We start from the raw sequence: 23,738 nt of genomic DNA, 5'->3' as shown, positions 1-23,738 counted from the left end.
TTAGAACTCTAACATATGGATTACATCCTATTAAAGTGTTGTAAAATTAACCATTGCAGCTGTGAGCCAAGGCAACTTGGGTCACTCCCTTCTATTTCAGTCATGGTCATATTTCTATCCATCCAGTCTTCCGTCCTTCACCAGAATCCGCATTCTGCTATTTCCAAGAACCCTGGAGTTCACAAGCAGCTGATGATACCTGTAATCATGTTCTTCTTCAAGTGAATTATTATTTTCTAAAAGCCTGTGATCTAGAGGATTCTGAAAGCCTAAGAATGTGGAATTCAGCAACTAGAAGTGCTCAAATGACACAGATCATTTTTTTCATATATCTCCAAATGCCATCTTAGCAAAAGTGCACTGACTAAAGTTTATGGACATTGCTAACTTCAAAAGTCTCCCCAAAGTGGAATGTTTTTCAAATGATTCTGATATTTTGTTTTTAAAAAACCATGTTGTCTAGAACTCATCTTTAGAATCAAATAACCTGAAATGGAGACACATTTTCTGTCCAAATATTGAAAATTATAAACCAGTGCATTTTTCCTCTAATGTGACAAATATGCCTTTATAATGATTGTGTCAAAAATTAATTCATCTATGTTATTTCTATAACAAAATATCAAAATATACAAAACAACTGAATTTGACAATTTTTATCCATAAAAAGGTGACTAATAATGGATTATTGCCTTATTTAAAGAGTAAACAAAGGTGCAGATAATTTAACAAATTCTTAAGTATTGTTCACTAAAAACATTTTTCTTACCTTTACTTCAGTAAAATAACGTTGGCATAATGAAGAAGTTAGTAAATTTGTGTTCTCTTAAAAGTAAAGGTTTAATAAGTTAATAAAATATAATTATATTATAAATATACATAGCTTGACTATATCTTATCAATAATATAAAGTAAATGTAAAATATTAAAAATCACTTCCTGCAGACAGCATTGTGACATAACAGGTTATGGCACAGCACGGAATGCCAGCTTCTGATATTGGTACTGCTTCATATATCAGCTTCTCCTCAAATTCAGCTTCCTGCTAACGCCCTGAGAAAATGAGCAAAGGAAGACCCAAGTGCGTGGGTCTCTGCACCTAAATTAGACCAGGAAGAAGTTCCTGACATCTGGCTTCAGCCTGACCAACTCCTAAATTTGTGCCTATTTGCAGAAATGAACCAACCTATGGAAGATAACTCCTTGTCTCTCTCTCTCTCCCTCTTTCATTCTTTCTTTTCTTTCTCAGTAAACCTATGTTTCAAATAACATTTTAACAAATGATTTCCCGCATTTTCAATGTATTTATCTTAAGTTTTCAAGTTCTTTATGCAAAATACAGTGATAATGACTATTAAATTTCAGATCAGCCTAAAATTGTAGTTACTATTACATTTTATGTATTACTAGTTTGATAAAAATAAAATGTCATAGGTCTCATTAATTTCTTCTAATTATTCTCATTCATATCATTATCATCATCATTATTATTATTTTATGATAAAGTTCCCTTGACTCTGGAGTTTCTGTTCCCATCCCCAGGTTCTCTCACACTCATTACTGATTTCCCCTCTAGTATTACAACGAACAGTCATTAGTCCATTATTCATTACGGAAGTGTTTCCTGACTTTGTAGGCATGGACGATGTTGGAAAGTCCAGCATCCTACTGTCTGAATATTTTTAACTGTTGCACTGGGAGTCCATCTGTGGTCTGGATGCAGAGAGATGTGCAGCACTATGTCTCCATATCTGGACCTGTCACTTTCCAATACACTTCTATTATACTTCCTCTTAAATACAGAGTCAGAAAACTCCGTCCACAACAGGGAGAAAGCTAAAAACTTTACTTCAACATGAAGTTAAACAGCATGCTACAGAATAAGCAACGTGTTGCTAAAATGATGAAAAATAAAATAAAAAAAAACTTGTAGAAACTGATGTCACTTCATGACCCATGCAATACTGAAGACATGAAAATAAAAATAAAAATAACAATGCTCAAGAGATGCAGCAAAAACAGTGTTGAAAGGGACATTAGGAATTTACAAGCAATCGGAAAGACTCCTACGGATGATGAGTAAATGGATCATAAGGATTTATTGAAAATGATGCAAATAAATAGGAAATGCAAACAAAGTAAAATTCTCAACAAAAATAATTTAAACCAAACAACAACAACAAAAAACTTGCAAAGTGAAACAAGAGGCATTCTATAAGAAGATGAGAAAAACAACCCCTCAGCCATATTATCAATGACAATCATGAGAGGACAACCACTTAAAATTAGAGATGAAAGAAAAATGTATGCAACTATTTGCTCTTTACTTTGGCCATGACACTATTGGCATAGGCAACAGTAGAGATCATAATTTCTTGTTTTCTGGGTTTATTTAAACATTTCATGTGAAGTCTACCCCCCATTTCTTACAAGAGATGCATTCTGTTGATTTTCCTTGATTACTGGTACTTTGATCTCCATTTTATCTTTCATCATTATTGAAACAAATGGTCTAATATTTATACATGTAAAATTGATGGTACCACACAAAGACATTCAAGACAATTAAATATTGTTTAACCATATATCTCAGCTTCCTTGTGTATGATGTGCCTTTGTCTTAGAGTTTCATTTTGAAAGTGCTTCTATTTCCATTAACTGCTTGAACCATCCTTTCATGCACTTACACAAACACAAACATTTCATATATTAAATTTATACTATTATGAAATAAAGTGATATTGATTTAGTATTAAACAAAATATTCCCAAAAGAATCGGAGACACTGAGTATCTGAAGAAGGGTAGCAATAGGAAGAAGAAAGAAAGTTCAATGAAGGAAATTCTTATCTTGGAGGGCGTTTGTTGCTGTTGTTGTTTGTTCCAGAGTTCGTTTTTGTTTTGTTTTTACAGGCAAGAGACACAGGGGTCTCATCTGCTGATTCAGTCTCTAAGTATCCATGGTTGAATCTAACATTTAGGGCAAGCTTGGAGGTCTATTCAAGTATCCGATGTGGGTGAAGAGAACACCATTTCAAGCTATCATTGCTTCCAGAGTCAATATGAGCAACAAGCTGAAATCTGAGCACCCAGAACCCGAATAGAACCCAGGCACTGGGATGTGGGACATGGAGAGCCTTTTAAACTCTAGGTCAAATACCAATGGTTAAATTTGAATAGTAGCATAAAAGACAAGATAGGATCATGAGCATTTGAATCATGAGTTTAGGAAGAATATGATACAATTATTAAATTTATATTCATTTGCATTCTTCACTAGATTTGCACACATGTATTTACCTCAAAAGTTGCTATCAACATAGTAGCTGTGATTTAAAAAGTGAAAGATGCTCTGAAATATCCCCTTTTGAAACTTAGCATGAAAATAGTGACATAAACCAAATATTTTGTATATATCATGTACATTTTAATGTCAAGTGCAAGTGTATTTTAAAAGGTTAATGAGAACTCAGTTCCAGCTCAGTGCATTGCACTAGTTCCACGTTGAAAATAATACTGACTTCTGCATCCTATGTGTCAAAATAGGTCCAAGTATCCCTCAGACCTAATGGACAGCAAATTCCATCAAGATCACTACATTTAGGGCACCTGGTACTTCCCTAATCATGGGAACTGCTCATACTGGCATAAAGGTTGTACAAACAGTGATGCCACAACAGCATGGGATCAACGAGGTGGAGAGTTGTGAGCCAGGAGCTGGAGCTAAAGAGATCATGGCATGAGTCTAACACAAGAATGCAAACCTGAAACTCACTGGAGGGAGTGGTACAAGTGACTACAAGCCATGAACCAGGTACCAAAAACAATAATAATAATAAGTAAAATTGAACTTGTTAATGGAACTTTTGCTGAAAAAAATATATTTTGGCTGAAAATCAAATGCACATTCTTTCTGTGGGAGAAATCTAAAAGCTGTAGGCTTCATTAATGTACTTACAGGTGATGGTCATGAAAAATTAAGGTGTGATTCTGAGAATGTCGTATTACAGCTTTGCGGTAAAAATGGAAGGATAAAAAAGGAGATAAGAGAACACAGGTCCAGGATAGGGCAGGATATTTGGGATAAATAAGTTAATGAATTTAACCTAGCGTTCACCTTTATAAAATTCTCTAATCCAAGTTTAATTTTTCACAGATGAAAGTTTATTAAATCTGAAAGCACCTAACGTTCTTTGGGGGGTGGCATTTTTGCAAATATTTGCATGTTCATGCACCATCACGTATAAAAAATTATAGTTTAATACTGTATTGGGTAGGCAAAGCATTGAAATAGGTGAACAGGGATTAGCTGCCTTCTGATTATAAAGAGGGTTCTTACAACTTAATCCCAGGAGCTTTTTGCTCCAATGCTCTTAATGGCCCTTAATAGCTTCAGCTTTCATGGAACACATATGTATGTATTTATATTTCTATTGATACATATTTCATCTATCAATTTCTATTCCCTTGTTGATATTTATGCTGTGAATAACTATAGTATTCTTTTGTCTAAAATGTAATTATTTAATTATGTGTACTGGGAGATGACATAGCTAGACTCATAGAGCACCAATTCACAAGCATTTAATTTTGTTTTTAATAAGAGACTATGAGCAAAAGTATTTTTCCCTCTGGAAGGGGGACACAATATTCATATTTAAGTGATAATTTAAGTGAGAATTTCTTTGCCAGATCCTTTGGGCAATTCCTTAACAGTTTCTGCTATTATAAGGCGTTTTGCTCTCCAAAATGACTCTTTAAGAAATCCTTTTAGGAAATCACAGGCTAAGAAGCCGAACAGGGTTACATTAAGTAACCAGGTGGCAACAAATAATGCTATGAAAACACAATCTTAATTTCTGAAAGGGTGATAAAACCACTGTGAATTATCTTCTCTTCTTAATTCACTAAGTTAGTTTTATCACAAGACCATAAAAATTCATCCAATTAATTTGGTTGGGAAAAGTAGCTTGTGGAAACTGTTGCTGATTGGTCAGTAATCACCAAAAGGACACCATGAGCCTTAGCCTCACCGGCTGCCTCCATTTCTCTCCCTCTGCAAGTGACAAAGATTTGAATTGCATGCTTACCAGTATTTAAAAAGTTGAGTGTTGTATGCATTTTGATGATGAAAATTCAATTAAAACTATGTTTTGGTACTCCGCTAGATGAATTAAACGAAACTGCTTAAAATCAGGATAACCAGTACTAAATGACACATTGTACTGGATGGCATGCATTTATGACTTCATTTCCCAGTGCAGTAAACAACTCATAACGCACCAGTTAATTTGATTGACAGTAGCCTTGGGCATTTTGTAGCACTCCTATACTGTATTCCCACGGAGTCAAGCTTCCCTAGTAATTGACTTCAACAACTCTAATACTAATAGAAATAGTAACTCTAGAGTTAATTTAAAGGAGCAAAAAGAAGTCAAATATGAGAACAATAAATTATGACAAATTCTCATTTGAGTAAGTAACAGGTTTAATAGCTTTCTTTAAGTACTAAGATCATTCAGTTGAACATCTGCTTTCCAGCTGTGTGTATTGATATATTACAAGTTTTTTATTTCCCTGTTTTCTGAATATATCCATAACTTTTTAAGAGTTCCTCTACATGATTTTTCACAATGCCTTGATTGTGAAAGATATAAAAATGTCCAAAATTTTGTAGGCCATATTATGCCCAGGATATTATTTTTCAATCGACTCCAAAGACAGATGTCCATGAACAATTAAACCATTCTCCAATCACACCTTCCTCCAGCTGGAATCAGAGAATTAAAAGGAAATAAGTCTTCATAATTTACTTAACATTGGAGCTCCTATAGTGTCCTGACTGCTAGTAGATTCTTAATAAGTAATTTTATCTGTAAAAATTGTATTTTTGTACAATGTTTGAACCTCTGAACGTGGCTTTTCGATATTAAATTTAGTATTGTTGCAATAGTTTATATGCTGAGTAACAGCTTTCAGAAAATGTTATTTGGAGGATAGGTCATCTTAAGCATTCCAAACCCCACGTCAAGTCTATTAAAGTTTAGTCATAAAGTACCATGTTAAAACAATCTTTACAGAAAAACTGAGACATGCTAATCAAAACGGATATAACCCAAAGTCCTGTCTAATAGTACCACAAGGAAAGGATTCTCCCCTTTCAACAACAAAATACCAAATAAGATGTTATCTTCTTCCAATCAGCCTTTATCATTACTGTCACCATAGCAACTAAAGAGCTCAGAGTTGCAACCTAAACAAGGGACCAAATAAAATGAGTTTATGAGCCATGGCATTATCATTGTTCATAAGATAGTAATTCAAAATGCTCAAGTTATACCACAAAGGAAAAGTCTTTATTCTCCCTTTCCCTGACCAAAAGTATGATTAATAAAAGTATTTCACCATGTTCCAGGCTTTGTGGATTAAACATCTTAAGATGTGAGATAATGTAATCTGAAGGGACTATGTGCTCATCCAAGTCCCAGAACTCACTTCATGATGGCAATCTGCTGGCTTGCAAAGTAATATACAACTGAAGATGAGATTTATTGATTGATTGGTTTAATTTTATTAAATGACACTAAAGAAACATGAGTTGCTTTTTTTCCTTCTTAACAACATATGTAATTAGGAGAATACCATATATGAGAGTATAAAGTAGGCCAGTTTTGGAATGCTTAGGAAAATTAGTTCTATAAATAATAGACCCTTGGGCCATAGCAGCTTTGCAGATTCCTTAAAGAACACTTTAATCTGTAAGATGTGTTCAAAATCCCTTAATTTATTATTCAGAAGGAAATAAATTGCTAAGTATCTGTAGAATTCCGGTGCATACCTGCAGAGAAAGATTAATACTAATAATAGTAAAATCAATAGTAATTACTATGCGATTGGTATTTCCCACTGTGTGACATTATATATACCAGGTCACCTAAACCCACATGATAATTATTCCTATTTTTGAAATGAGCAAGTTAATTCACAGAAGAAATAGTTACTTCCAAAGTTCAGAATGAGACAGAGGTAGGATTGGAACACACTAGGATTCAAAAAACGGCTGTGAACCAACACCTAATGCTTAACAATTGTTGTGCTATGCACAGGAGAACCAAGAGTATGGGTAGAAATAGTAACTGTTGCATACACAGAGACTTCAAAAAATTAGTGCAAAACTCAAAAGAGTTTGTTTTTCTGCAAAATATTGAAATTCATGTGTACCTCTTCATAGTATACAATTCCCAGATACTTTCTGAAGACACTTCATGTTTCTTGAACTCTTTTTTTATTACCCTTTATTGAGTATTGTGTCTTTACTGTTTTGATTGCTCCTTATTCTTGTCAAATTTATATCTAATTTAAGCTCTGTGTTTTCGTGATAATTACTGGTAAATTCATTTTGGTCGCTTCGCATAAATATATTTTTAAATGTTAGTCCTCAAAGTTTTGCAGATTATTGGGTCTAGACCACAGATTCAGTATTTCATATATCAAGTAATCTAATACACACTAGCCATTCAAAAGTCATCAGAACTTCCTGCTGTCCCTGCCTCTCGGGCAGTAAATCCACTGATGGAAATGTTTGGAGGATAGACAAGTTGTCCTTGTCATAGTGTACTCAGGAAGTTAGTTAAAGGTAATGAATCTTTGGTGATGAGTAACTCACAGAAATTAAAGAAGCAGATCCTCAGGGCCAATCTTAGCATGAGTAGGAGAGAAACAAATAAGCTATCAACTGATCCAGTCTCACTTGGCACGATGTTTGGCAAGCAATAACGCCAGAGTCAGTGATCTGGCAACCTGGTTGTCTACAAGTCTTTCTTTTCAGTTGGCTGGCAATGTGTCATTCCAATGACTGCAGATGCTACAAAAGAAGAAGCTCCTCATCTAGTCAGGAAGTGAGAACCAGAAAAAACAAGGTTTCTCAGTGAAATACTATCGTTATTTTGCCACGAAGTTATGAAGTGAAATTATGTGTGAAGTCAAATTGTTTCTCTGTGTGTTTTAAAATTCTTGACACATTCCCAGGTACTTAACAGCCAACACATTTTTTTTTCATCCTTTTAAAAACAGAAAAGATGCATCTTATAAATAATAAAATAAATGAGAAAACACTTTATGCTATTACCTAGAAACGGTAAACTTTCTCTATGATTTAAACAGAAAAAACGGGAAGAACTAAAATATTCCACCACAGGCAGTGGTGATTTTAAGCCCTCGGAGAGTTATTGAAGGGAAGGAGAATCTACTACTTTTAGAATCAACCTCAGAAATTTAAATTCAGATGGAGTGTGAGAAGTTACAGGTCATTAAGTCCTACAGGTTTAAATATCTTACATAGGAAATGAAGTATGAAGAATTCATGTAATTATAACTAGTAAAAAGCATTCTATGATAAAAAATGTAGGTACAGGGAATAGAGAAATCTGGAACTGGAGTTGGAATAGCGAAAAAAATGCCAAGGCAGAGGCAAAAGTCAAACTAAGTCAGGAATGACTTCTTGGTGAAAGTGGCACTTTAGTTGAGTTTTAAATAATGAAGGGGAATTTTTCAGTCACATGCTTGGTAAAAGAAATATTTTATGCTAACTGTTCAGAATGGCACTCTCAAGGATCTTGACTAGTTAGGCTTAGCTGGCTGATCAAAAACTACATGAATCATAAAAAATACATGAATCAAGAAATGCAGTATGCCAGTGTTGGCAGATAAAGGTTCATGAGAGCATTGCTACATTTTGCAGTTTGAAGTTACATTAAGGCATTGGTGAGCCCCTTGCAGTTTGCAGCTACATTAAGGCATTGGTGAGCCACAAAGGGGTTGTGAACTATTGAAAAGAACCTAGCTATAGCCAGTCCAGAGTTAAGGACAAGCACAGTATGAGGAATAGTGTAGTTAACAAAAGAATATCAGCTTGTGAGTCAATGAGAAAGATTAAGAGCCAAGTTTGATGAGACGTGGTCACTACTGAGTTGAGAGAGAAGGGAAAGAGAAACAACGCGTAGCAGCCTAAAGGCCTATTCTGCTTGGAATGCAAGGTGATTTTATATCTTCAGATACAGAGCTCTTGATTTATAAATAGTTAAATAATAGACACATCTGGCTGCATGCAAATTAAAGAACTGGGAACAGCAAGGGTTGAGACATTATTATGGATGTTACGGTTATTAGCAAGAAGGTATTGTAACATCTTAGAAGAAAAACAAGAAAGGGAAGTTCAATAAGGTGGTTTTTGGGAATTGTTTTGATGCTTACATTCTTAGTCACAAGAGAAGAAATATAAAAGACTGAGTGTAACTTCCATGTTGAACAATGTATTTATACCAGGACAATAATTGTGGCACTGTAACATTGTATTTCCACAGTATGGTGCAGCATTAAGCTGAGCCCAGCAATGCTGACATCCGGTCTTCACAGGTACTGGATGTTGTGGTCATTTGTGAAAAAAGAATCAGCGGATGGAAGATCTTTCACTCTCTCTCTATCTCTCTGGCTCTCTGTGCATATCTATCATTCAAATAAGTAAATAGGTAGGTAAATATCTTTCTCAATCTAATATTATCTCTTTATATATTATATGCCAAATAAATGTTATATGAATATACATAATTGTAAATATCTTTTATCCCAAGCCATAACAGGGTGTGAGCTATGTCTTTTTCACAGCATCATTGGAAGTAAGAGGAAACAAGCATCCTTTAGTTTAAGACAATCTTTTCTAACTTTTTAGAATTCAATTCATCATGTGGAAATACTAACACAGCTTTGTTAAGTTGCAATTATTTATCAGATAAGTAATTACTGAGCATTTACAGTGAGCAAAGGCCTTTTTTAGGACCAAGATGAGTCAGAATAGATGAGAAGTAGCCAAGTATTAGATAAATTATTATTATTATTATTGTTGTTGTTGTTGTTATTGAAAGTCACATTTACATAGAGAAGGCGAGAACAGAGAAAAATCTTTTCCATTCACTTGCTCATAAATATATTATTAAAGTACAAAATGTTAAGGGACAATCATTCAGTTCAGAAAAGACCATGTGATGATCTGATTTGAATCTTGCTTCATCTCCTTAGACTAAAGCTGAAACTTCAGTCCATGCCGTACTGAAACATAGCTGATTTATAAAGGGATCAGTGAATAATTTGTGGAAAAATGAATTTGAAGATAGAGCATTTTGATTTTTTATAATCCATGTGCTGTTTCATGTAATATGAACTTTCATGAAGTCTGAATAATCTATGTGTGTGTGTGTGAGAGAGAGAGTGTGTTAAGGCATCACTTGGGATTTTTATATCCTATTTCTATATCAATTTTGAAATACTTTTCTGCTTACATGCACCTGCAGGCTGCAGGTGATAACTCAAGTTCCTTACAGCCATGTGATAACTCAATTGAGTTCTAGTTCGTTAGCTTTTGTATACCCCAACACTGGCTGTTTAAAAAATTTGTTTTGCTTCAAAACTTTGGAAATCCTTGCATATAATGATTCTTCAGAACAATCATGGAAAATAAGTATGATCAGGAAGTTCATAAAGATTTAAAAAATAAGGCAACAAGATATATTTATCCTTTACTTTTATTTTTCATAAACTTTGTGGATTATCATAATGGGTTTTGAAAATGTAATATCATAGCCTGACCTAGATGTTACATTTATTGCCTTACTGGTACCAACCTCTGACATATAATCCACCCATAGATGATCAGAGTACCTTGGTATGCTCTCTTGTCTGTTGACTATTTGTGCATCACTTCATAGCATAATTTTGAGGCAGTACACTTTAACTAAACATGTTCTGCTTCACTGTTTCTAATAATGATCTTCAGCTTTATCTTGAATACTTTGATTCATGTTAACACATGACCCTATTCTTGTTCAATCTGATTGTCAAGCAAACAGTAAGAATGTGGCAACTCTATAAAGTTTCAAGATCTATTTTTATCTTCTACAGCGTGTATTTCCAGCATGCTATCATGCTGTCACTGAGAAACAGGAATATTTTGGGAGCTGATTCAACAATGTTTTGAAGGTTAGCTACTTTTTCAGTTCAATACATATGTCTCAATTATATTTTAGAACTAGAATACTCATTTCCTGTCTAATATAAGATTATCAATATATCATTATTTGTAGATAAATGGTAGCACACAGTATTTATTGCATTTGCAATGGTAGCAAATTATCCTCCCCATATTTGGAATGGTTCCATGGTAATATTCAACAATAATGGAAAAATTTAAAGCCAAAAACAGTTCAAAATTTAGACTCTATAATAAAACATTTGGCAGGCATTAGTAAATGAATGATTTTAGAACTCCTGTAAAGAAATCTCGCAAAAATAATTTAACACATTTAACAATAGGGATTACAAGAATTATAATTTCACATTATATGCATTGGGAATTTTATTATTTTTCAACCTGGATGAAATGGCAGAAATTTTGAACCAAATTATAAGCAAAAAATGATAATCATAACATTATATACAAATACAGTTGTAACCAATAATTTTAATTAGCTATATTTGAAAATCAAGACTATTAACATTGTGGATTTTGTGAGCCAATTTTATATATATATATATATTTTCCAAAACAATAATAAGTGGAACATTAACAATGCGTGGGTATACAAGCAAACAGATGATTGTATGTGTGTGTGTAAACATAATAAAATATTAACAACCTGTGTTAAGTTTTGTGCCTTTTAATTTTGATCTGTTTTCTATAATGAACTGCACAATATAATTTTAAAAATTTATGTTTTTTACAAATAAGATGTGAAAATGTTTCAATGGAAGACTGAAATTTAATGCAAGGCTTTATTTTCATTGATGCATAGATAGATCTGTCTTTGAAAGAGTTCCAAAGTTTTATTTGTTTATGAAAAAGTATTAATAGATACAAACCAACAATCTAGAATGCCTCTTTACTTATATATAACTTTTAAAAATGTTGGGGGCCTGGTGCAGTGGCCTAGCGGCTAAAGTTCTCACCTTGAACACGCCAGGATCCCTTATGGGTGTTGATTCTAATCCCAGCAGCCTGGCTTCCCATCCAGCTCCCTACTTGTTGCCTGGGAAAGCAGTCGAGGATGGCCCAAAGCCTTGGGACGTTGTACCCATGTGGGAGACCTGGAGGAAGTTCCTGGCTTCTGGCTTTGCATAGCATAGGCACAGCACCGGTGCTGTAGTCACTTGGGGAGTGAATCATCAGACGGAAGATCTTCCTCTCTGTCTCTCCTCCTCTCTGTATATCTGACTTTGCGATAAGAAAATAATAACAATAAAATAAATCTTTTAAAAAATAATGTAACAATTGGAAGAATAAATATTTATCTGTTCTCAAGTTGTCGTAAGAATTAAGTAATGCTCCTAATTATTTAATCAAGGTACTGCCTAAATTTGGATATCATTATCACCAGAATACAAACCACCATAAAAAAAAACAAAGAAATATCATTTCAATCAGTAAATACATATAGAGGAAGCTAGTGAAATATCAGTTAGAGATAACACAGATATTAATCAAAATTTTTATGAGGGATAAACTCATCCAAATAGGAGCTACAAACCAAATATTGCTGAATGACCAAAAAGTCCAATTTAATATGCTTCAAAAATAATTTTGCTCAAAGTAAATTAGTGATAAGTACTGAGAAGTGTTGACATTCTGTTTTCCTTATTGAGAAGACCATATAACCTTTTCACTTCAGATTTTGTGTAGGATGTAGACACACTTTATGTTTATCACTTAACTATTTACAATGTTGTTATGGTACCTACACCTTGTCTAAGCTTCATTATTGCTCTGTGAAATTACTACTTCATTTAATTCCTCAGTGAAATCTCAGAGCCTCAATAATACTAAGAATGAAATCCTGTTGTTGGATACCTCAAGAAGCTTTATATAAACATATATAAAGAAGCCTTCATATATATAAAAAACTCTTTATGTATATGTATAAATTTATATATATATTTATGTATATATATTCTATAACATTTATATATAGCATTATATAAACCTTTATATATATCATTTATACATATAGCATTTACATATATATAGCATTATATAAAGCTTTATAGGTTTATTAAAAAAAAACAAAAGGTATAAAAAGGATTGGGGAAAAATATGCCAAGGGCCAGAGGCCAGGAACTAGGGTCTACTGCATAGGGTCCAAGAATTTGAACCATACTTCAACTGCTTTCCTAGGTGCATTATCAGGACATGTGATAAGAAATGAAGCAACTGGCATTTCAATCAGCCTTCATGAAGGATATTGATACTACAAGAAGCAACCACAATGCTGCATCACTGGCTTCTTTCTAAGTTATAAGCTCTAGCAATGTTCAGATTCCATATTAATCAAATTTAATGATAAAAGTAAAACATGGCCAAGGGAAGTGTTCAGACATCTTTGTTGAGGGATTCAGCATCTACTCAGCAACTTTTGTATTGATAATCTGTTTTACAATTTTGAATACATTCAGCCAACACTGGAATTTAATACAATTTGTTCTTACTCTCATCGCATTTATTAGATGTAGTTGCAGAATTAGCAAAATTAATTTCTTGTAGTGCAGATTTGTGTCAAAATTACATGATGAAACAGTATAAATTTTCTTTTGAATATATAGCTTTTAATTTATATAATCACAAGAATTTATGAATACAATTGCATCTAATACTTAACTAATATCTGTTAAAAGAGCTTACAATCTATTTGGACTCCTCCTGGAGAAGATCTAAATCCAATATAGGTAACACAGGGAAGCAATGCTTCCAGTAGTGACACTGAGAAGTGGTTCTGGCTGTGTGTACCTGTGTGTTTGGTGGAGGAGCAGAGGAGTTCCTGGGGCGCAGATGTAAACTGTTGGAAAGAGGAAGCTATCCAACATAGGAGCTGTCTTATCCACATGAAACTTGACGTTCATACCTGTAAGCTGGATCCTGGACATAGGCAAGACCCCTGATCAGATGCCATTTAAATCCCAGAGCAGGACAAGTTAGATGAACAGGTGTCATGAGCCTTGACTTTAAAAATACTTTCGACAAGTATCTGCACCTGTGTTTCCTTTATATACCAAATAAGAATGAGATAAGCTATTTGCTATCTCAGAAAAATATTAGTTATTATTAATGGCAATGTTAACTCTAATTTTAATAAAGGAAGGGATCCAGGTTTAAGAAATAAACTTCACTTTAGTAAACATAATACAGTAACTAATTTTGAACTAATCCCTTTTGAATTGTTTTCTTCCTCTGCAGAATTATTTATGTTATTCTGCTTAACTAATAGCTATGTTGTACAAATGACAGAATACCTATATTAGCAATGGGAAACTCTGTAACATCCCTTCACATAACTAAATGAGATGAATATAATTCAGATTATTATAAATAATAATAGTGGATATATCGGAAAGGACAATCATGGGGTGAAAAACAAGTTTAAGTGTTATCATACTCTAATAATTTAAGCTATCACAATGATGATGAAGATTATGTAGAAGTACTTATTGGATAATCAGAGTGACATAGAGAGAACAAGAGATTGTTTCTGCAGGTTTCTTCCCCAAATGACCACACAGTTACATCTACATCAGTTCCAGTAGCCTGGAGCTCTATCTGGGTCTCCCACATGGGTGTCATGGACCCTAATATTGAGATCATGTTCCATAGCTTGCTCAGGTGCATCAGCATGAAGCTGAATTGGAAATACAATAGTCAAGCCTTAAGTCATAACTCATACGGGAGGCTAGCACTGTAAGCAGAGAATTCACTTGCGGTACCATCACAACAGCTCAGAAAGGATGATCACTTCTCAGTTGTCATCACTGATTAAAATAGTGTATATTGTATTTTAATATATTTCAACCCTGTATAAGAACATGCCATTTTATTTTTCAAGGATTTATATATTTGTTTTATTCTTTTTAAAACTTATTTGAAAGACATAGTGACAGAAACAGAAAAATAGAGAGAAGCTTTTCATCTGCTGGTTCACTTGCCAAATGCTCACAAGAGTAAGGGTTGAATCAGTCCAACCATGTTGAGATATGCACTGACTTATGAAGTCCTGTCTTTGCCCTCACCAGTAGAATTCTCCCCTGCTCCCTGGAGTCTGTGTGTGTGTGTGCCCGCGCGTGCGCGTTCCTGTCTCTTTCTCTGACCTTTGAAACAAATAGTAATAATTTAAAAAAAACACTACTATTAAAATGTGCAGTTGTCCAGTTCAAATCTTAACCCCTCTTGGGATTTTAAATAATTTTTTATTTTCATTTCTTCCCATCTAACAGTTCAATTGTGGACCCTTTAGTTTACATGTGGGAACCATAGCCTCCAACATGACTGCGTTTGAAGGTAAGTCCTGTAAGGAGATGATGAATGTTAAGTGAGCTCATTAGAGTGGGGCCCTAATCCCAGAAATTTTATAACCTTTTAAGAGGAAGACCACCTGTGTTTGCATGTAAAACCACAGTGAGACAGTGGCCATTCTGAAGTCAATAAGAAACAACCTGTATCAGAAACTGAAGTGACCCAATTCTTGAACTTGGTCTGTTAGTTTCCAGTTCTATCAGAAAATGATTATATGTTGTTTAAGCCACTTAGTATATAGTGTTTTATTATGGCAAGCTGAAAAAGCTAAATTATTGTCCTTCTAAATCTAACATCTAAAACCGAATATTACAGCTTTAACCTAGGGGAGGAAAACAATGTAGGGTTTAACTTAGATGATTTTGTCTAATGTAAAAGGTTTATTGGCTACTTCAAAATTACCATCACTGCCACGTTTCACTTCCAGGAAACTATTTATTTGTTGAATTTTTTTTGTTTGTGTTTAATTTTTAAGGACCACCTTTAGCTTAATTGCCCTTTCAATCCATCTTTATGTTTCAAATATTTATTTGAGTTTGGAAACTCATGAATAATTTAGATTCCTGCCTCCACGATGAGAAAATAATCTGTTTAGTCTAAGCTAGTAAAACCACAAGAAGTCACTTTAGTTTTGTATTTTATGAATTAGATTAGAAATATGCAAAGAATTCTTAATTTCCAAGTGTCATCAAAATATATTTTGACTAACAGCACCTCTCCAGGAACTGTTCTTTAATTATACGAGTGTGTATTAAGTAATGTTTGTGTGCTAGATTCGCTCACAGAGAGTAGCATAGACAGGGTTGTCCCAAATCACATCCCCTACTTCACCACGAACTGACATCGAGAAGAGAATATAAACAGAAACTGTTACACTCCAGGTTAATATATAAATGATAGATGGAAAAAAAACATGTTGCCATTTTAAGCGAAACATACCTGGGAAGAAAGAAATCTCTTCAGGCACATTCAGCAAGATATGACATTGGCCTTATTTTTTCATATTGGAAATTGGAGTATTGATACTAAATAGTCAAAGGGTGAACTCAGATTATAGAAGTGAGGGGAATTTTTCTTTATGTGAACATTTGTCTTTTTCCTTAACGCTTTGTAAAGATGACAAACGGATTTGTTGACAATGAATGAGCACACACTCTGTAATGACAAGTATTTTACAGCATACTAAACATATAAAATATATAACCACAGACAACAAATTCTAAAGGGTATTTGGTAAATTCTTATACAAGCGCCTTTTCCTCTTCCACTGAGGGAAAGATAACTGTTAACAAATGTCGGCTGTAAATATAAAAGATGCCCTTCATTGCAGCCACATGTCCTCCTCCCAAGCCATCTGCCTTGTCATGTGCACATCAAGGCTAGAATAAGACCTTGGGAGGCCTGAGGCATGGGAAAGCTTTCCCCTGTCCCTAGGCAAGCAATATGTAATGAAAAATGTAAATAATATTAAATTATAAAGTGGAGTTAAGAAAAGTTCAACACTGTCTCATTTCTTCTATGCTGATAATGTGTTTTAACAGCTGTGTTGAAACATAATCAACATACTACAAAATGTTTCCTTGAAAGTGTACAATCCAAAACTTTTGGCAGAGCAGTTCAGTTTTGCAGCCATGACCACACCCAATGGCAAAGTTTTCCATGCTCTCCAAAAGTTCCCTCACACCTGTAAACAATCTCTTCTATTGTTCTCTCATTTTGGGGCCCAATCGATAGCTGATGATTCATGTTTAGAAAAATTTGCCTTTATCAGAATTTCATATGTATGGAATCATGCAATATGTGGTTCTTTGCCTCTGCTGATACAAAATATTGTCTTTTATTTTGAAATGAAATTTTAAAAATAAGAATAATGTAAATATAGTCCAACATGTCTCATTTACTTTTCACTGCCTTTTGTTATGGTGATGTTTAAAGAAATCAAGCTTGTTTTAGACATGTGTGTCCATCTAGTTTTTGCCATATAGTCACATATGTGTGGATTTGTAATAGATACATAGATTTTTTTCATTGCTGGAAATGTCATACAAATGAGATAAAGTAATGTTTACGTATTTCAGTTATAAGTCGTTTATCATGAACAAATTATACATAAAATTATATCAGCAGGACTTACTTCACATATTTTTAGGAAGAAGTTGCCATGTGAAAGTGACGTCTCTTATCTCACCTCTCACAGCAAGGTTTGCATACATTCTGTTCATGTAAGCAGGTTAAAGACTAAAAGCATTGCCTGCAAAATTTGTGAGAAAACAGCTCTAGAGTGAAGACACTTGTACTTGATACAAACTTTCATCCTCACATAAGAATGACCCAATTCACAAGGGTTAAATAAAAGAAGATGAGAGAATATAAGATTCCATTTCCCTGCGGGAAGATCAGTTAAACTGCAGACACAATAGCAGATCATGGCATTCGATTTCCTTACAGAATGAGTTATTTTGGTTATCTTTATTGTGTTTTTAGTATGCCTTGAGATATTTGGTAGTTGTTTTAGGGATTACATTATACATACATAACATCACGATTCAGCACCGGTTCCTTTCAAGCTCTTTACTCTTTCCCATTTAGCACACAATCATTAAAATACAAGATCCGGTCATACCTAGAATCATGCCCAATAGTAGGATAGTTTTCTGGGTTGTTGTCTTTTCCGGCAGTCATTCCAAAACATATGAAGCCACATGAAATGCAGAAGAATTTACCATTGAATCCTTCTTTTGGTCGTGCAGCCTTTTTCTAGCTGGTATCCTTTCTCTTCACATTTCTCAGAGTCTTTACGTATACCTGAGTTTCAAAAAACAAATAAAGAATTTGCCCTTATCTTTTAATGAGATTTGTCCACAAATTTTTTCAAATCCCTCATTTGTATGCAGGTTTATAGGCAAGGAGAGATGCTAATCTGTATCTTTATCATCTATATCTATATATCTTATATCTATAGAGACATTGATAAACACATCACTGTGTCAGTCAAAACACACACGCAAATATATATATATATATCTATAAAACTGGCTATATATATATATATATACATATATAACTGGCTAACTGGCTAGCAAAATCTGCTACACTATCATTCTGAAAAGTGAGAATGATTAAAGTAAAATTCAGAAACTCTCATTGCTAAAGGGTTAAAATTCATAATGTGAAAACCTTGAAAACTTCAATTGTCATGGGGAAAAAAATAATACCTTATGTGTCTCAGGACGTCTAAGCTGCAGGCCCCCACAACCACCAAAGGAGTGAGGTGCTGGTTTTCCTCAGCAAGAACCACAGAGACAGTCTGATTGGGCATATACATTTATTGTAAAATAAGCACAACCTTGAATAGTGCAAGAATAGGTGAAGGTAAAAGGGCATATCCTGACAATCCTCCCACCCAACCACAGCACTGTAATTGGCTAGAAAGCAGTTCTACCTTTCTGAGCCCTCCAATCTTGCTGCATGTCACAAACGCCATGTGTGGCTTGCAGGTATGCGGCATGCCAGATATACAACATATTGCTGGCAGGCAACAGGGGATCGTATTTACTACTCAGAGTCACTCATCAAGGAAGTCCCAGCACAGTTCATGCAAATACAGAGAAGGAAGCATGAGGCACGGCTCTCTGCTTTCAACTATATGATCAGCAATTAGATCAGGTTAAGGTCTTGATGTGCTAAGACCATTGCCAGTGGCTCCCTTGAGGACACGGTGTGCCCTGTCCTTATGACCTCCCATGTGGCCCAAGTACACAAAGATCCAGGGGTCACCTCTCAAATATGTATGAGAAGTAGAAATTTTAATTCTGGGGAATACACAATATGGTAACAGTGAAATATTTGGTTTAACAACTGCACCACTTTTCTACATTGACATTTATTCCAGCTATTGAAATTTCAGGAGCTTTTTGTGATTTTTTAAAGAGTTCTTTTTTAATTTATGTTTATTGGAAAGTCAGATATACAGAGAGAAGGAGAGACAGAGGACAATCTTCTGTCTACTGGCTTACTTTCCAAGTGGCCACAATGGCTAGTGCAGAGCTGATCCAAAGGCAGGAGCCCGGAGCCTCTTCCGAGTCTCCCACATGGGTGCAGGTCCCAAGACTTTGGGCCATCTTTGACTGCTTTCCAAGACCACAAGCAGGAGCTGGATGGGAAGCAGGGACACTGGGATTAGAACCGGGGACAATATGGGATCCTCATGTGTGCAAGCCAAGGGCTTTTGTTGCTAGGCTATTGTGCCAGGCCTGCTTTTTGTGACTCTGTATTTATGCAAGAAGTCTTTGCACACTACTCAACAGACAGCATGCTAATATCCAGAATATACAAACAACTCCATATATTCGTGACAACGAAACAAACAAACCGGTCAAGAAATGGGTGAGGGAAATGAACAGATACTTTCCAATAAATCAAATCCAAATGGCGAAAAGGCATTTGAAAAATGCACATGCTACCTAGTAATAAGGGAAATTCAAATAAAAACAATACTGAGGCTCCACCAAACTCCAGTTAGAACTGCCCACATACAGAAAACTAACAAGAACACCTGCTGGTGAGGATGTGGGGAGCAAGGAACCCTAATCCACTGCTGGTGGGATTACAGACTGGTACAGCCACTATGGAAGCTGGTATGAGAATAACCAAGCAACTAATTATTCACTTACCGTATGACCTAGCAATCTCACTTCTGGGAATATATGTAAAGGATCTGATACACCAGAAAAGCAATTTGCACCACTGTATTTACTGCAACACAATCATCAATTGCAAAAACATGGAAACAACCTAGATGCCCATTGAAAGAGGTCTAGATAAAGAAACTGTGGTACATCTATTCTATGGAATACTACTATTAAATGTTAGTTATTAAAAAGAATGAAATTCTATTCTTTGTATCCAAAGGGTCCAAAAAGGAGACTATTATGCTAAATGAAATGAGCCAATCCCCAAAAGACAGGTATTATATGTTCGCTTTAATATGACAACTTCCATCACAATGCAAAACAAAAAAATAAAGCTGAATAAATATACACATGTAATGCCACGAACATTGTAGGTAATGAAGATCAGATAACCAGATATCAAGGAAATCCAACAGAATGCATCTCTTGTAAGAAATGGGGGTAGACTCCCCATGAAACTTATAAATATACCTAGACAACAAAAAATTACAATCTCTACTATTGCCTATGCCAACAGTGTCATGACCAAAGTAAAGAGCAAATAATTGCATCAATTTCTCTTTCATCTCTAATTTTAAGTGATTGTTCCCTCATAATACTCATTGCTAATATGGCTGAGGGGTTGTCTTGGCTCATTTTCTTACGGAATGGCTCTTTCTTATTTCAATTTGCAGTTGGGGAGTGTCAAATCTTATTATTTTTATGTAAATTTTACTTTTTCACACTTTCTAGTCATTGGTATCTTTTCCCATAAACGCTGTGATTCATAAATTAATCATGTATAGGAGTCTTTCTGATTGCTTGTAAATACCCAAGGTTGTAAATGTCCCTTTCGATACTGTGTTTGCTACATCTCATGGGCAATGATGTTCTTGTTTTTATTGTTATTTCTTCAGCATAATATAGATCATGCAGTAGTACCAGTTTCTACAAGATGGTTTCTTTTCTTTTTTTTTTATCACTTTAGTCACACATTGCTTATTCTGTAGCATGTTGAAGTAAATTTTCTGTTGTTCCCACTATTGTGGACTGTGTTTTCTAACTCTGTATTTAAGGCAATGTATAACAGAAGTGTAGATGTAGAGTGACAGGACCAGATTTGGAGACATAGTACAGCACATCTCTCTGTATACAGGCTACAGTTGGACTTCCAGTGAAACAGTTGAAAGTTTGCAGACAGGAGGTTGCTGGACTCACCAACGTTGTCCATGCCTACAATGTCAGGAAGCACTTCAATAACAGCATGATGGACTAATGACTGTTCATGAAGGACCACCCATTGTAATACTAGAAGGAAAGTCAATGAGCGGCCAAAATGTCTTGCAGAGGCATACCTGAAATCCCAGAGCCTATGGAACTGTATCAACAAACAACAATATCACATACACACAGACACACACACAACACAAAGTCAACAAAAAACACATTTTTAAGTGGTGTTGTTTAACCACCGATATTTCTTCAACGAAATCTGATTTGTGTTTGAGGTCATGAGAAATGGAATTCTGTGCATAAAAACAACACAGAACCATAGATGGAAAATGGAACTCCTTACCAGCAAATGATCACCTAGCTTTATATGAATTATGCTGAAATTTCAAAAAGTGCTGTGCCATGTATAAAAGAAATGTGAACATATCCTTTCAGGAAAGTTATACTCTGAAAGAAAAATAAATAAAGGATAGTTATTTATCGCAAGCTCTTTATGCTTCATTTCTGAATAATTGTCTAAAATTGTTCTGTATAGAATTCTTCCTGAGGTGCTAGATTTTCTTTTAGTTTTTTCCCCCTATTTTAATTATCCTCTCCAGTATTTGAAATTGCTAACATTTCTGTGGTTTTTTTTCCTCTTTTTGTCCTTATATCATCTGCAGTACTGGAGGTAAACCGGAGTTAAGATCTTTAGAAAATTCTAATTTGTTTTGTGCTGTTTTTCTTTTCTAATTTGAAAGCTTGAAAAGGCATTGCCACAGTATCAATGGTGTGTGAAAACATAGAGCATGCACCCTCAAGGATGAAACTTCCTCAACAGATGCAAAGATGTCTTTCCTATACAACTGCCTCTGTAAAATATATAAATAAATCAATTTCTCCACAACTCAGCTCTTCACACATCTGTATATAAACTAGTGACCCAATCAATATGTCTTTCTACATAAGCAGGCTGTTTTGAATGGCAGCAGTCATTAAGTTGCATGCACACAGCTACCAATCAGAGTGATATACATTTATGCAATTCACTTCTTTTTTCTCTTTCTATGAATACAGGTCCTACGCACATATTTTTCATTACTGTGAAACTGTGATTGGTAGAGATTCATTTACATGTGCAAAACTATTTATGTTATTATCAGCTGTTCGGTCATAGAAAGTTTCCTATGTAGTGCTCTGTCATATTGTCATATTTTTCAAATAAATATCCTTCTAACATGGTGAGTAACTGTTTCAAGAAATTTTAATTTTTCTCATCAATTGTACTTTAGGAGACTTGGCATTTTAAACTCTAAGGACTTTTATCATTGAATATTTCAATATTTGAAATTATGGCATTTGGAACTGTATCTTTTTTAAGAGTTATTTTACTTTTATTGAAAAGTCAGATACACAGAGGAGAGACAGATAGGAAGATCTTCCTCCATTGATTCACTCCCCAAGTAGCCATGATGGCTGGAGCTGAGCTGATCCGAAGTCAGGAGCCAGGAAATTCTTCCAGATCTCTCATGTGTGCAGGGTACGAAGCCTTTGGACCATCCTCGACCACTTTCCCAGGCCACAGCCAGGGAGCTGGATGTAAAGCGGGGCTGTCAGGATTAGAACCAGTGCCCATATGGAATCCCAGTGCATGCAAGGTGAAAACTTTAGCCTCTAAGCTACTGTGCCAGGTCCTAGTACTATATCTTGATGGATTATGATGCGTGCTTTCTGTTTGATCAAATGATCAAAGCTTTAGTTTTTTCTCAATGTGATATACAAGGAAATGTATTTAACCAAATGCTGTCTCCTTTGTTGTATGGTAATTATTTATTCACTTTTATGTATTATTAGATTTTTCCATTATCACAGATTTTATAGATAAGGGAAAGATGTTTGTAAATGCATTAAACACACAGCAGAATATTAAAAATATTGTTTGTTATTCCTATTTGGTGATTTATAGAAAAGTGATTAGCTTATTATTTAACTTTCTATAGGTACCTGCCAGTTTGGATTCTATTTTATTTTATTACTGAGGCTTAGATTTTGTCCATGCATGTGCTTAGAACAGTCAGTAAACAATGAGACTCTAATATGTCATTACTATAGAAATGATTTATGACCAGTAAACAGAGCTTTCAAAATGCAAGGGTAAGGTGATAGTGTAAGGCTATACTCAATAAATAATAAAAAAAAAAGCACCCTATCTGTGTGACTAATTTGGAACATGTGTTTAACCATGAACAATATTATCTTCAATTGTATTTGCATAAATAGATTTTAGTGTTCCCTTCATCAGCTCCTGCTCATTTAAAAGTTCATTGCAGAGACCCAGCTCTACCTGATAGGCCCTCAGACATTCTCATTTTCCTCCTAACAAAGCTAGTGGTTTTGATGTCAACAATACCATGTATCAGATCCAATTTAAAATTCATTTAATCCTCATATTTACTGCCTTGTACATTATGA

Source organism: Ochotona princeps, chromosome 1 (assembly GCF_030435755.1).
Source record: "Ochotona princeps isolate mOchPri1 chromosome 1, mOchPri1.hap1, whole genome shotgun sequence".
Classification (NCBI taxonomy): Eukaryota; Metazoa; Chordata; class Mammalia; order Lagomorpha; family Ochotonidae; genus Ochotona; species Ochotona princeps.
Note: the sequence above shows the minus strand (reverse complement) of the source record.